Genomic DNA, 13525 nt, shown 5'->3' on the forward strand with positions numbered 1-13525 from the left:
CACACTGAACAAACAGCGGAGGCTGTTTAGGGGCGGTTTTCAGGCGGTATTTTTAGCGCAATACCGCCTGAAAACCGCTCCAGTGTGAAAGGGGCCTTATTACTTAAGGTTGCTTTCACACTGGAGCGGGCAGGCGTTGACGGTAAAACGCTGTTAGTTTTAGCGGCGCTTTACCGTCATTTTAGCGGCGCTATTCGGCTGCTAGCGGGGCGCTTATAACCCAGCTAGCGGCCGAGGAAGGGGTTAAATGCGCCCCTGAAGTGCTGCTGCCGAAACGATTTGCAGCCGCTTCGGCAGCGGTGCGCATTCATTTCAATGGGCAGGAGTGGTGGAGGAGCGATATACACCACTCCAAAGACATCCTGCCAGCGCATCGCCTCAGTGTGAAAGCACTCGGGATATCACACTGAGACTGTAGGGAAGCCGTTTTACAGGCACTTTACAGGCGCTATTTTTAGCCCAAAAGTGCCTAAAAAAACGCCCCAGTGTGAAAGGGGTCTAACTGTTAGATTTTATGAGATGAAGGGGGAAAAAAAAAGAAAAAAAAAAAATCGGCCTAATATATCGGCCCAAAAAAATCGGCATCACATATCGGCCTTCGGCCACCGCGATTTCTAAATATCGGCATCGGCATCGGCCAGAGAAAAACCCATATCGGTCGACCTCTAGTAAAGAGCCAAATTGACAAAATTTCACCTTGTACACTTAAAGGTACAGAACAGCTGGTCATGTTACATAGTATAATCATACATAAGGCTGTGGCATGCAAAAACAGTAACATATACTGTAATACCATACCAAATAAAATGTAAACAGAAAGATGCCAACATTAATATACACATACAGATTTTAATACTCATCTAAAATCATACATGTAAAGTGCTATCCTCAGTATTCACAAACGTCAAACATCAACCAGAGGTAATATCCCTTTAAATCTACAATACGCCACATGTAATATATGTTTGAAATAAAGTCCCAAGAAAAGGTATTTTATATATTCAATAGTAATAAAACGTACACACAAGTGCTTGTGAAAACAAAAGATCCAAACTCTCTTGTGCCAGGATCTAAGAAAACCAATCCAGCCACTCCCACCAGAAAAGAAAGCCAAACTCCTTACCCAGTAATATGTGTTATAGGGATACAACTTGTGTGCTACTATGTGTAATTTAGGATAAAAATAAAAACAAACCTTGAAACTCCAGTAAATATAGTGAAAATAAGGAATCAAAATAAACTCAAAAAGAACAAACGTATAATAACTGTGAAATAGCTGCAATCACTTAGTAGTGTACTCAAAAACACTACGTAAACAAATGCAAAAAAAGAGAAAAGGGAGTGGTGTGCTTATTCAATATAACGTGCCGTAAAATAAAATAAACACAACTAAAAATGCAAACAAAAGTCCAAGTAAAGCCCAATGGTAGGAATTGGTTTATATAGAGATGGATATCTCATAGAAATAACTTGATAGATTGATGCTTTGTTTTGTCTCCTAACATTGACTGTAAAATTTATAGATTGGCCGCTCACCTCCAACAATGACCAAAAGGTCAAACAAGGCTCACCAGGCAGCAAATGGGGAATCCTGCTGGTGGATCTGTGAAGAGATTCAGGTCCCAAGCGAAGACATAATGCTACATGGAATCTTAGCATCAACACATCCTGCACTGATATAGAGAAAAAGCTTGCTCCAAAGGATAAATACTTCTTGTGTGAATTGCACTCAAAGGAAACAAAGAACAACCATAGTGCAATATTGCCAGATAAAATCCATAATCGGCACCGGAAGTGACGTCACAAGGTTCCACCCAAATGTGACGTCCATGGGTGGAGCCTTGTGATGTCACTTCCGGTGCTGATTACGTAAGCGTGGTGAGGAGGCGAGCGTGTCACTACTCCCATTATATACTGCAGTTTTTGTTCTTACTTGATGTAAGCAGCTTCTTTTATTAAACAAGTTTATTTCATCTGGCAATATTGCACTATGGTTGTTCTTTGTTTCCTTTGAGTGCATGGGTGGAGCCTTGTGGTGACACTTCCGGTGCTGATTACGGAAGCGTGGTGAGGAGGCGAGTCTGTCACTACTCCCATTTTATACTGCAGTTTTTGTGTAGTGTAAAAGAAATCCAGAGGTGCAGGGTGCTGTGTAATGTAAAGGGGTTCAGAGGTGTAGGGTGATGTGTAATGTAAAGAGGTCCAGAAGTGCAGGGTGCTGTGTAATGTAAAGGTGTCCAGAAGTGCATAGTGCTGTGTAATGTAAAGGGGTCCAGAGGTGCAGGGTGCTGTGTAATGTAAAGGAGTCCAGAGATGTGGGGTGCTGTGTAATGTGCAGGGGTCCAGAGCTGCGGGGGGGGGGGCAGTGTAAGGAGGTCCAGTTGTGGAGAGGGAGTACAAAGTAGTGACAAATAGATATGGGGGGATGCAGAGGTATGCAGGGGGCACAGTGGGGTGTTTTTACATTTTAAAGTTGGGGGGTACCAGATATAAGATCCGTCCCAGGGGCCAAATGCTCTAGGTACGCCCCTGCCTATATCTGAGGAGAGAAGAAGCGCCTGTTGTAATACCACCATTGCAGGCTCCTTCCTGCTCCAGACCCACTCAGATGTCTTTCCCAGGATCTCATGGACAACTCACAGGACCCATATGGATACATTTCAGATCATACATCCTACACTACAGGAACGTGGGATTGCAGGTATTCAGCCACTGAAACCGCTACACCTTTTCCCGCATGGAACATATGATTAAAAAGGAAACACACTACACAAAGCATGCTACTGTTTAAAAACTGCTATTTAATCTTAGTATATACGCTATCAAAAAAAGATTTTTTTAAAATGTGCGCATGTGTGCTGGTTACTGATGCCGATAGCGCCATTTTCTATATCTCAAGTATTATTTAATGTTTGCTGATTTTGCATACAAACTTTTTTGGGACTTTATTTCAAACATAATTGCACATGGTGTATTGTAGATTTAAAGGGACATTACCTATGTTTGTGAACACTGAGGATAGCGCGTTACATGTATGATTTTAGATGATAATTAATATCTGTATGTGGGTATTTATGTTGGCAGCTTTAAGTTTATATTTTAAATGCTGAGTTGTGATTTATAGCACATTTTCACACATTGTTGGTAGGTTTTTGTGTTTATTAGCACAGAGTTTTTTTTTTTTGTTTTTTTTTAGTTTAGTAAAATATAATAAGAGAACAGTTGGCATATAACGTCCAGTGAAACATCCTACAATTTAAAAATTAGCTGGGAAGAACCCCTGAAGCATAAGTCTGTAGAGTAAGACTAGGGAGATGGAAAGAATAGGGAAAGGGGGGCTCCAGCTCGAGGAGATACAGAAAATGAAGTGCTGAAGAAAAAGGAAAAAAAAGGGGGGGGGGGGGTTAGCTTAAAATAACACACCAATATGTTCCTGAAGCTAAGGCTAAACAGATCAAAATTCCATCGGTCCAGCAGAAACCAAACAAATTTTGATCAATCTCTGTGGGCAGGCTAGTTGTACTGAAGGTGATCTATCGTTCAATTTTAGTACAAACAGTCTGTCAGGTTTTTCTTGTGTGATCACTGCCGGTGGCTATAGCCACTAGCAGTGATTATTGTATCCACATACACACATTAGCGCAGCGGGAGGGATTCCCCCATAAACAGCCATGGTTGAAGGAAAGAAAATTGCATACTCAGGCGAAGGTACATTTTGCCCCACCCCCAATTGTCCTCCCCCTCCACAATAGCAGTGTGTAATAAGGCGGGGTATTCATTCCCTGCCTCCCCTTACTTGCTATGGGCAGGTGGCAGGTGAGGCAAACTAAAACTTCCACGCTGTGCCCGGTAGGCGAGATGGTGCAGTGTTAGTTAACGGAGGACAGATATTTTAAACCACTTAAGTCCCGGAGCTATTCTTTACATTTTTACTTTTATTTGTCTGCATGTTTTAAAAATAATTTTAGGACTGAAGATTACTTAAAACCGCCAAAACATGAAATATTTTCTGAAATCAAACACTAGAGAATAAAGTGTTGGTACTTCCAATTTTTTATGTTAAATGATATTAGTGCAAAATGTAGGTCAATAATAAACTCAAGCAAATTTTAGGGCACATGAATGCAATAAATTAAGCCATTTTTTGTACAATATAAAAGATATGGTTGAGCTGAATAGATACCCAGCATGTCAAAGCTTAAAAAACCCAAGCAGATTAGAGCCTTACACACACACACACATACGAAAATGCATGTGTTGGGGTACCTACATACAGAAACAGAAAAATTCTAGCATCAGAACCCCTGCATAACACTAAACTGATGACTTGTAGGGGCTTTGTATGTGTGCGCGAAAAATTTCAGTACCCTATATTTTTTTCAGGCAATGCTTTAAATGCCCCTACAGGTCATCTGTTTAGTGTTATGCAGGGGTTCTGATGCTAGGATCATTGTTCTCACGCCGGCATGCGTGGTGATCCATGACATGTGTGGGGCAATCACAGGAGCCAAAGTGCATGCATTTTTGTATGCTTGTGTGTGTGTGTGTGTGTGTGGGGGGGCTCATGTTTGTTTGTTTGTTTTTACATTTTTAATATGTCTCTTTAAATCTTTAAATGTTTTAAAACATTTATTTTATTTTATATTTTTGCTATTTTTATTCTTTATTATTTTTTTACATAACATTTATTGCTATCACATAGGGGACCAATAGCCCCCTTTGTGATAGCATATAGGTGACAGGTACTCTTTATTAGACATTCAGGGTCTATTAGGCCTTGAATGTCTCCTCTGTACTCTGCTACAGCTGATAGAACACATATAGTATTCCATCAGCTGCTTCTCTGAGCACAGCTCCTGTAGAATGGCATTTTACTATCCCCCAATCCCCGCGCCTTCAGGCAGCTGCTTAAGCTGCCTTGTGCTGGTGCCAGCCCTGGCCATGGCTGTGCCTGAGGCGGTAGTGTGCCCTAGGTGAATGCCCAGTTTGCCTGGCGGTAGCACTGGCCCTGCTCACAAGTCTCTGACACCAGTTACAGGACCCATGCTCTTTGTACTTCAATCACTGATGCCTCCTGCTTCTGAGATCTTTCACTTCCCCTTCTAGTTCCACTTCCAAAGACAATGAAGCCACACTCCACAAATCCACGTAGCCTAAAACAATTTATTAGTCCAGAGAAACTCAGACACTTTAAAGTACATTGGGCTTCATTAAGTGGTATTTTCCTCTTTAAAATTTGTGGTAAAACACCGGTAGCTCGTAGTGTTTTTAAATGATTTTTAGCAATTCCTAAAATACTGTACGCGGTATTTCATTGAAATATGTGGTATTTATCTCATGAAACCATGTGATATTTTATCTCATGTGTTATCCAGCGGGATGGATACAGTGGAGAAGAATCAGTTTTTATTGCTGGAAAGGATGTAAAATGGTTTAAACCGTAGAAAAATGCCAACTCACTAAGTTAGTGCAATCCCTGCAGCATATGTATTAATACAAAAGAAAAGAGGAGACTAGAACAGTGTTTCTCAACTTCATTCCTCAAGGCACCCCAACAGGTCATGTTTTCAGGATTTCCCTCAGATGAAACGGCTGTGGTAATTACTAAAGCAGTGAAACTGATGAAATCACTTGTGCAAAATAATGGAAAGACTGAAAACATGACCTGTTGGGGTGCCTTGAGGACTGGAGTTGAGAAACACTGGACTAGAATACCAGTCAAAGGGAAATACAACATTGTCTTTTTTTATTGGTGGAATAAAGGTATTTATATGTGTGTAATTTTTGATACTATTTTCCCCTGGCAACCTCTGGAAGAACCTTGGTTGAGAAAATCCGTTTTAGGCTCCATTCACACTAATGCCTTTTTTTCATGCTTTTTTGCTTTTTTCAGAAATGCAGGACATTATTTTTAACATGGGTTCCTATGGAACACGTTCACATCACTGCATTTTTGTGCCTCTGCGTTCTTGGAATGGATCAGGGACTTTTTTCACACAGCATGCAGCGTTTTGCATGTAATAAACATCAATGGACCCGTATCCAAAATGCAAGTACTGCGCTTTTACCTCGGCTTTACATTCACTGTATATAGCTGGTTGCTAAGAAGCAGGCCAGGAAGCTGGCTGCCTCATCCTTAACAAATGATGAGTAACCAGCTGCCAATGGGACTCCCCACTGACTGCTAAATGTAAAAAAAAAGAATTGCCGGAAAAAGAAAAAAAATGGAGTGGGATCCTCCCCAGGTCCATACAAGACCCTTATCCGAGCATGCAGCCTGGCAGGTCAGGAAAAGGAGGGGATGAGTGAGCCCCCCCATCTCCTGAACCATACCAGGCTGCATGCCCTTAACATGGGGGTGCTTTGGGGCGGGAAGGGTCTCTTCCCAACAACCCTGGGCAGTGGTTGTGGGGGTCTGCGGGCAGGGGGCTTAACGGAATCTGGCCTCCTTTGACAAGGGGACTCCCAAATCCCCCCCCATATGAATGAGTATGGGGTACATGGTATCCCTACTCATTCACCAAAAAAAAAAGAAGTGTAGTGTTACAAAATGCAAGAGACGTTTTTTTTGACAAGTCCTTTATTAAGAATCATGTCTTCTCCCTCTGCTGTCTTCTCCCTCCAGTCTTCCTTCTCCCACCTGTCTCTTTGGTGGTTTCTGCTCCCTCCGCTGTCTTCTCGCTTCGGTGGTTTCTTCTCCCTCTTTGCTCTCCGGTGATGTCTTCTTCGTTCACTGCCCATAAAAAAAAACCACGGGCTTCCTCCAATGCTGGCTGCTTCTGTTGTGTCGGCTCCTGCTGTCTGACATTTCTTATATAGCCATGACCATCCAATGATGTCCCCCGGAGAGCCCGCCCCTTTTGATGTCACGTGACACCACCAGAGAGAGAGAGAGAAGCCAGGACTAGAGCCTGGCCACTGAGGGTTTAATGCTCATAGACTGAAGACTAATCACTGATGGGTTAATGCAAATATGCTCTGGAGTGACCACTAATGCCGCGTACACACGAGCGGACTTTCCGGCATACTTGGTCTGGCGGACCAGAGTCCTCCAGACAATCCGCTCGTGTGTAAGCTTCGGCGGACTTTTTTTCTCCAAAAGTCCGCCGGACCTAGATTTGAAACATGTCTTAAATCTTTCCGTCGGACTCCTGATGGAAAGTCCGTTCGTCTGTATGCTGGTCCAATGGAAAGCCCGCTCGTATGTATGCTGGTCCGACGGACCAGATACGGCGCAAGGGCAGGGTATTGCATCTCGCGCTCACTGCAATAGGAAAAATGAATTTTCCTATTGTGGCGATTGTGGGGCATACCAGGCCCTTAGGTCTGGTATGGATTTTAAAGGAAACCCCCTACGCCGAAAAAACAGCGTGGGGTGCCCCTAAAGTCCATACCAGTCCCCGATCTGAGCACGCAGCCTGGCCGGTCAGGAAAGGGGGTGGGGACGAGCGAGCACCCCCCCTCCTGAACCGTACCAGGCCGCATGCCCTCAACATGGGGGGGTGGGTGCTTTGGGGAGGGGGGCACCCTGTGGGGCCCCCCCACCCCAAAGCACCTTGTCCCCATGTTGATGAGGACAAGGTCCTCTTCCCGACAACCCTGGCCGTTGGTTGTCGGGGTCTGCGGGTGGGGGGGCTTATCGGAATCCGGGAGCCCCCTTTAATAAGAGGGCCCCCAGATCCCGGCCCCCCACCCTATGTGAATGAGTATGGGGTACATGGTACCCCTACCCATTCACCTAGGAGAAAAGGTGTCAATAATAAAACACACTACACAGGTTTTTAAAATAATTTATTAGACAGCTCTGGGGGGGGTCTTCCTCCGGCTTCGGGGGTCTTCTTCCGACTTCGGGGGTCCCTCTGGTTCCTCTTCTCCCGGCGTCCGTTGGTTCTTCTTCGCTCTCTCTGGCCTCTTCTTCCGGTGTTCCGCAGGGTGCCCCTCTCCCCAAAGCACCCACCCCCCATGTTGAGGGCATGTGGTCTGGTACGGTTCAGGGGGGGGGGGGGGCGCTCGCTCGTCCCCACCTCCTTTCCTGACCGGCCAGGCTGCGTGCTCGGATCGGGGTCTGGTATGGACTTTAGGGGGGACCCCACACCGTTTTTTCGGCGTAGGGGTTCCCCTTAAAACCCATACCAGACCTGAGGGCCTGGTATGCCCCGCGACGGGGCTCGCAAGATGTCAATCTCACCGATAAAAGGGGTGAGAATGACTTCCTTTTCTAGTCGTACCCGAGTCACGTTCAAAATGAACGGACTTGTCCGTGTGTGCGCAAGTCCGTTCATTCTGAAAGTCTGCCGTAACTCCGGCGAAAGTCCGTCGGAAAAGACGGGTGGACTTAGCCTGCCGGAAAGTCCGGTCGTGTGTAGACAAGTCTGTCCGTTCAGGTAGTCCGCCGGAGAGTCCGTCGGAAAGACCGTCGGACCAAGTCTGCTGGAAAGTCCGCTCGTGTGTACGAGGCATAAGAGTTTAACCACTTCCCGACCGCCGCACAACTATATACGTCCTAAGTTTGAACAGGGATATCGTTGTTATGGCAGCAGCTAGCTGCCATAACCCCGGTATCCCCGTTTTCGTGCGGCGGCCGGCTTTCAGATAAAAGTGGTCCCTGCGGCGGATTCGCCGCGAGATCACTTTTATCGGTGGCGGGAGAGGGCCCCCCCTCCCGCCGCGATCCGGTGCCCTCCGCCGCTTACCGGAGCCGTCGGTAGCGGCGGAGGCGATCGCGTCCTCTACCGTCGTGTGTCAGGAGATGAGTGAGGCCAAGATGGCGCTCACTCGTCTCCAAGATACTGCTGGGCGGAAGCAACGTCAAAACGTCACTTCCGTCCACGCCTCTTAAAGGCATATTTTTTCAAATGTCATTTTTCTAAATGACTTTTTTTTTTTTTTTTTTTTTTTATTGCATTTTAGTGTAAATATGAGATCTGAGGTTTTTTTGACCCCAGATCTCATATTTAAGAGGTCCTGCCATGCTTTTTTCTATTACAAGGGATGTTTACATTCCTTGTAATAGGAATAAAAGTGACACAATTTTTATTTTTTTTTAAACAGTGTAAAAATAAATAAAATATTTTAAAATAAATAATAAAAATAAAAAAAAAAATTTTTAAAACCCCCCTGTCCTGACGAGCTCGCGCGCAGAAGCGAACGCATACGCGAGTAGCGCCCGCATATGAAAACGGTGGTCAAACCACACATGTGAGGTATCACAGCGACCGGTAGAGCGAGAGCAATAATTCTAGCCCTAGACCTCCTCCTGTAGCGCAAAATATGCAACCTGTAGAATTTTTTAAACGTCGCCTATGGAGATTTTTGAGGGTAAAAGTTTGACGCCATTCCACGAGCGGGCGCAATTTTCAAGCATGACATGTTGGGTATCAATTTACTTGGCGTAACATTATATTTCACAATATTAAAAAAAATTGGGATAACTTTACTGTTGTTTTATTTTTTTATTCAAAAAAGTGAATTTTTTCCAAAAAAAGTGCACTTATAAGACCGCTGCGCAAATACGGTGCAAAAAAAAGTATTGCAATGACCGCCATTGTATTCTCTAGGGTGTTAGAAGAAAAACCATATATAATGTTTGGGGGGTTCTAAGTAATTTTCTAGCAGAAAAACCTGTTTTAAACATGTAAACACCTAAAATCCAAAACGAGGCTGGTCCTTAAGTGGTTAATGTATATTTTCTGGGGATGAGCTGTAATTCACACATCCGGCAGACTTATCCCTAATAGGTAAATGCACATACCTTGTAGGGATGAAAACTAGCTAGTAAGTTCTTTATGCTGGATGCACATCTCCTTGTTGGCATTGACACTGGTAAGAGAGATGTGTTTATTGGGAGCAGAATACATGAAAAAGACCAATGTGTGTTCTGGTGGCAGGACCCCACTGATAGAACATGGCCTGCTCAGCTAAATTCAGGACTTAAAGTGGCTGTTAAGCCACTATGTTATGTTTATACAATCCCCTCTGTTAGATAACAACATGTGTCCTAGTGTCTGTGCTTTATAAAAAAAATGCAGATTTCTGCCTGATTTCACAGCACCCCCGGTGCTCACGTGACTCCTCGGCTCTCTCCTCTCCCCATCTGCTAGCTGCAGTGGGAGGAGCTGAGAACTCCTGTTGACATCAGCCGGGAGGAGGAGAGGAGGAGAGAGCCGAGGAGTCACAAGAGCGCCGGGAGGCGCTGTGAAATAAAGCAGAAATCTGCATTTTTTTTATAAAACACAGACACTAGGACACGTTATCTAACAGAGGGGATGGTATAAACATAACATAGCGGGGAGGGGAGCAGAGCGACACTGGTACAAGCTGACAGGCAGGGAGGGGAAGGGGGAGAGGACGGGAGAGAGGACAGAGGAGAGGAAAGAGGAGGAAAGGAGAGCTGCAAATGACAGAGGCACGTAATCTGACCACGGTATCAGGGCTCAGCAGCCATGATAAACCGTGGTCAGTTTACAGGGGGGGGACCAGGCAGGATCAGCCAGGTATTTCAGGTGATACAGGGAGCCAAATTACACAGCACAGGCACTAGTAACGCTTTATTTCTAGTTGGTGCGTCTACCATCTGACCCATGAAATTGTCCTGCAAGACAACTAGGAACAGGTGAGCCTTAGACGAATGTGTGGTTCCCTCTGCCCAGACCTCCTATCACAATTTAGATTAGCAGCAAGGATGGGAAGTTATCATAATGGGGGATTTTAAATATCCAGACATAGACTGGGCGGAGGGAACCATGCATTCATCTAAGGCTTACCAGTTCCTAAATGTCTTGCAGGACAATTTCATGGGTCAGATTGTAGATGCACCAACTAGAAATAAAGTGTTACTAGTTTTTTTTTTAGGGTAACAAACACTTTAACCCAGTAATTTTACCAAAAAGAATGGAATGTCACTGCAAGGTCTATAAAAGACATGGGTGAGCGAATTTGGGTGGAGGAACTTGATTGGCCTGCACACAGTCCTGACCTCAACCCGACAGAACACCTTTGGGATGAATTAGAGCGGAGACTGCAAGCCAGGCCTTCTCATCCAACTTCAGTGCCTGACCTCACAAATGCTCTTCTGGAAGAATGTTTAAACCTTCCTATAGACATACTCCTAAACCTTGCGGACAGCCTTCCCAGAAGAGTTAAAGCTGTTATAGCTGCAAAGGGTTGGCCTAATGCAATACTGAACCCTACGGACTAAGACTGGGATACCATTAAAGTTCATGTGCGTGTAAAGGCAGGTGTCCCAATACTTTTGGCAATATAGTGTATTTAAATAATGCATGTAGATCCACCTACACACATATACATCTTTAGCCTTTGGGGTGTCCTGGTTTAATGAAAACATCTTGGCGTTTTGCCTAAGTTCCATACTTCCTAAGATAGGAGAAAATACTGAAGACTGAGAGATCACATGAGATGGGAAGACCACAATAAAATGGAGGTGGGGAGTCTGTTGCAAATAAGAAAGGGGCCAAAGGTAAAGGCACAAGGGTTAGGTGCTATGAGCAAGATCCTTAACCACTTACAGACCGGAAGATTTGCCCCCTTAATGACCAGGCCATTTTTTGCGTTACGGCACTGCGTCGTTTTAACTACGGCACTGTGGCCGTGCAACGTTGTACCGAAACAAAACTGATGTCCTTTTTCCCCACAAATAGAGCTTTCTTTTGGTGGTATTTGATCACCTCTGCAGTTTTTATATTTGCGCTATAAACAATAAAAGAGCGACAATTTTGAAAAAAAAAAACATTTTTGCTATAAAAAGAAAAACTTTTTGCTATAATAAATATCCCCAAAAATGTTTTTAAAAAACTAATTTCTTAATCAGTTTAGGCCAATGTGTATTCTTCTACATATTTTTGGTAAAAAAAAAATGCAATAAGTGTATATTGATTGGTTTGCATAAAAGTTATAGCGTCTACAAACTATGGGAAAGATTTATGGCATTTTTATGGCATTTTTATTATTTGATTTTTTTGCTAGTAATGGCGGTGATCTGAGATTTTTAGTGGTACTGAGACATTTCGGCGGACAGATTGGACACTTTTGACACATTTTTGGGACCATTGACATTTATACAGCGATCGGTGCTATAAAAATGCACCGATTACTGTGTAAATGTCACTGAAAGGGAAGGGATTAACACTAGGGATGATCAAGGGGTTAAATGTGTTCCCTAGTGAGTGTTTCTTACTGTGAGGGGATGGGACTGACTAAGGGAGGAGACATATCGCTGTTCGTAATTACTACAAACAGCAGATGTGTGTATTCTCCTCTGTGAGAACAGGGATTTGTGTGTTTGTGTATTGTTCTGGCTCGTCCCCCCGCCATTGTTTTGCGGTAACTAACCACTTTGCCGATGGAAATGTGCATGAGCCAGTCGGCAAGTGGTTAATGATGTCCTGGTTGAAAGCTACAGCTGAAGGAGGTGTCTGACTTGATGGTATAGATTAGAGATTGCAGGGGTAGACCTGAGCAACCAAATGCCAGGAAGATAAACTACCAGAGGACCCAGTGGGATGAATAAACAGCCTCCCACTTTCAGAAGCAGGGGTGCGCCTTGCAAAACACAGAGCAGATGAGTTAGAGCAGTGTTTCTCAACTCCAGTCCTCAAGGCGCACCAACAGGTCTTGTTTTCAGGATTTCCCTCAGATGAAACGGCTGTGGTAATTACTAAGGCAGTCATACTGATTAAATACTGATTAACTCACCTGTGCAAAATAATGGTTAGCCTGAAAACATGACCTGTTGGGGCACCTTGAGGACTGGAGTTGAGAAACACTGAGTTAGAGGACCTCTGGGTTCAAGTCCTGTGGCTGGAGTGGGAGGTAGGCTCTGAATGCCTACAGTGTACTACTGATTTAGTAGATGAAGGAGAAAGGTGTGGTTCCTTTATCCCACCCACAGACCTCTTGCATTGAGGCAGGAGTACACTGGACCAGCAGTGACATTGCTAATGACAGTGCCAAGAGTAGGTCCAAAGCCATAACTTCTCTGGAAGGACAAACAAGTCAGATGTTTCTTGGTTGTTACACTGGCATCCCAGGCATATAGCCAAAGTGTCCTGTGCATATAAAAGTACATAATCTCCACATAAAGACAAGCCATCGCAACTAAAGCACCAATCTCCATACTTTTGTTCAAATGTTCCTTGACACAAGGACCTACCCCTCTATTGGAAAAAACTGGGTCTAAGTAGGGAATGTAATTGCCTGTCAGTGAAATCCCTAAAGGTGAGTACACCATTGCCCTGTTTGGTGGTATGCCTGTTAAAGGGGATCGCTGAAGCATCTTCAGTAGGCCAGGAACAGTTAAGCAATACATTCACTTATTCTGTCACATTCTTATTTGCCCAGGATCCTACAGGTTGTTTCCAGTTCCTCATAGAGGAATGTCTTAAATACTTGGTGCAGAAGAAAGGTATTTTAACTGCGGGAGTTCTAGAAGACCCTAGACCTAGAACAGCAGGCTGATATTCTAAATGCAGGGTTGTACACACTGCATCAATCTGGCTAGAAACAGCCC

General features: G+C 44.3%; 1 protein-coding gene across 1 annotated transcript in view; it reads left to right on the plus strand.

The window, feature by feature from the left end:
- The window catches only part of GRIN2B (glutamate ionotropic receptor NMDA type subunit 2B), a 1456453-nt gene that overhangs the window by 1434253 nt on the left and 8675 nt on the right, over positions 1-13525 (plus strand). The window lies entirely within an intron of this gene.

Source organism: Aquarana catesbeiana, linkage group LG07, assembly GCF_042186555.1.
Source record: "Aquarana catesbeiana isolate 2022-GZ linkage group LG07, ASM4218655v1, whole genome shotgun sequence".
NCBI classification, from domain to species: Eukaryota; Metazoa; Chordata; class Amphibia; order Anura; family Ranidae; genus Aquarana; species Aquarana catesbeiana.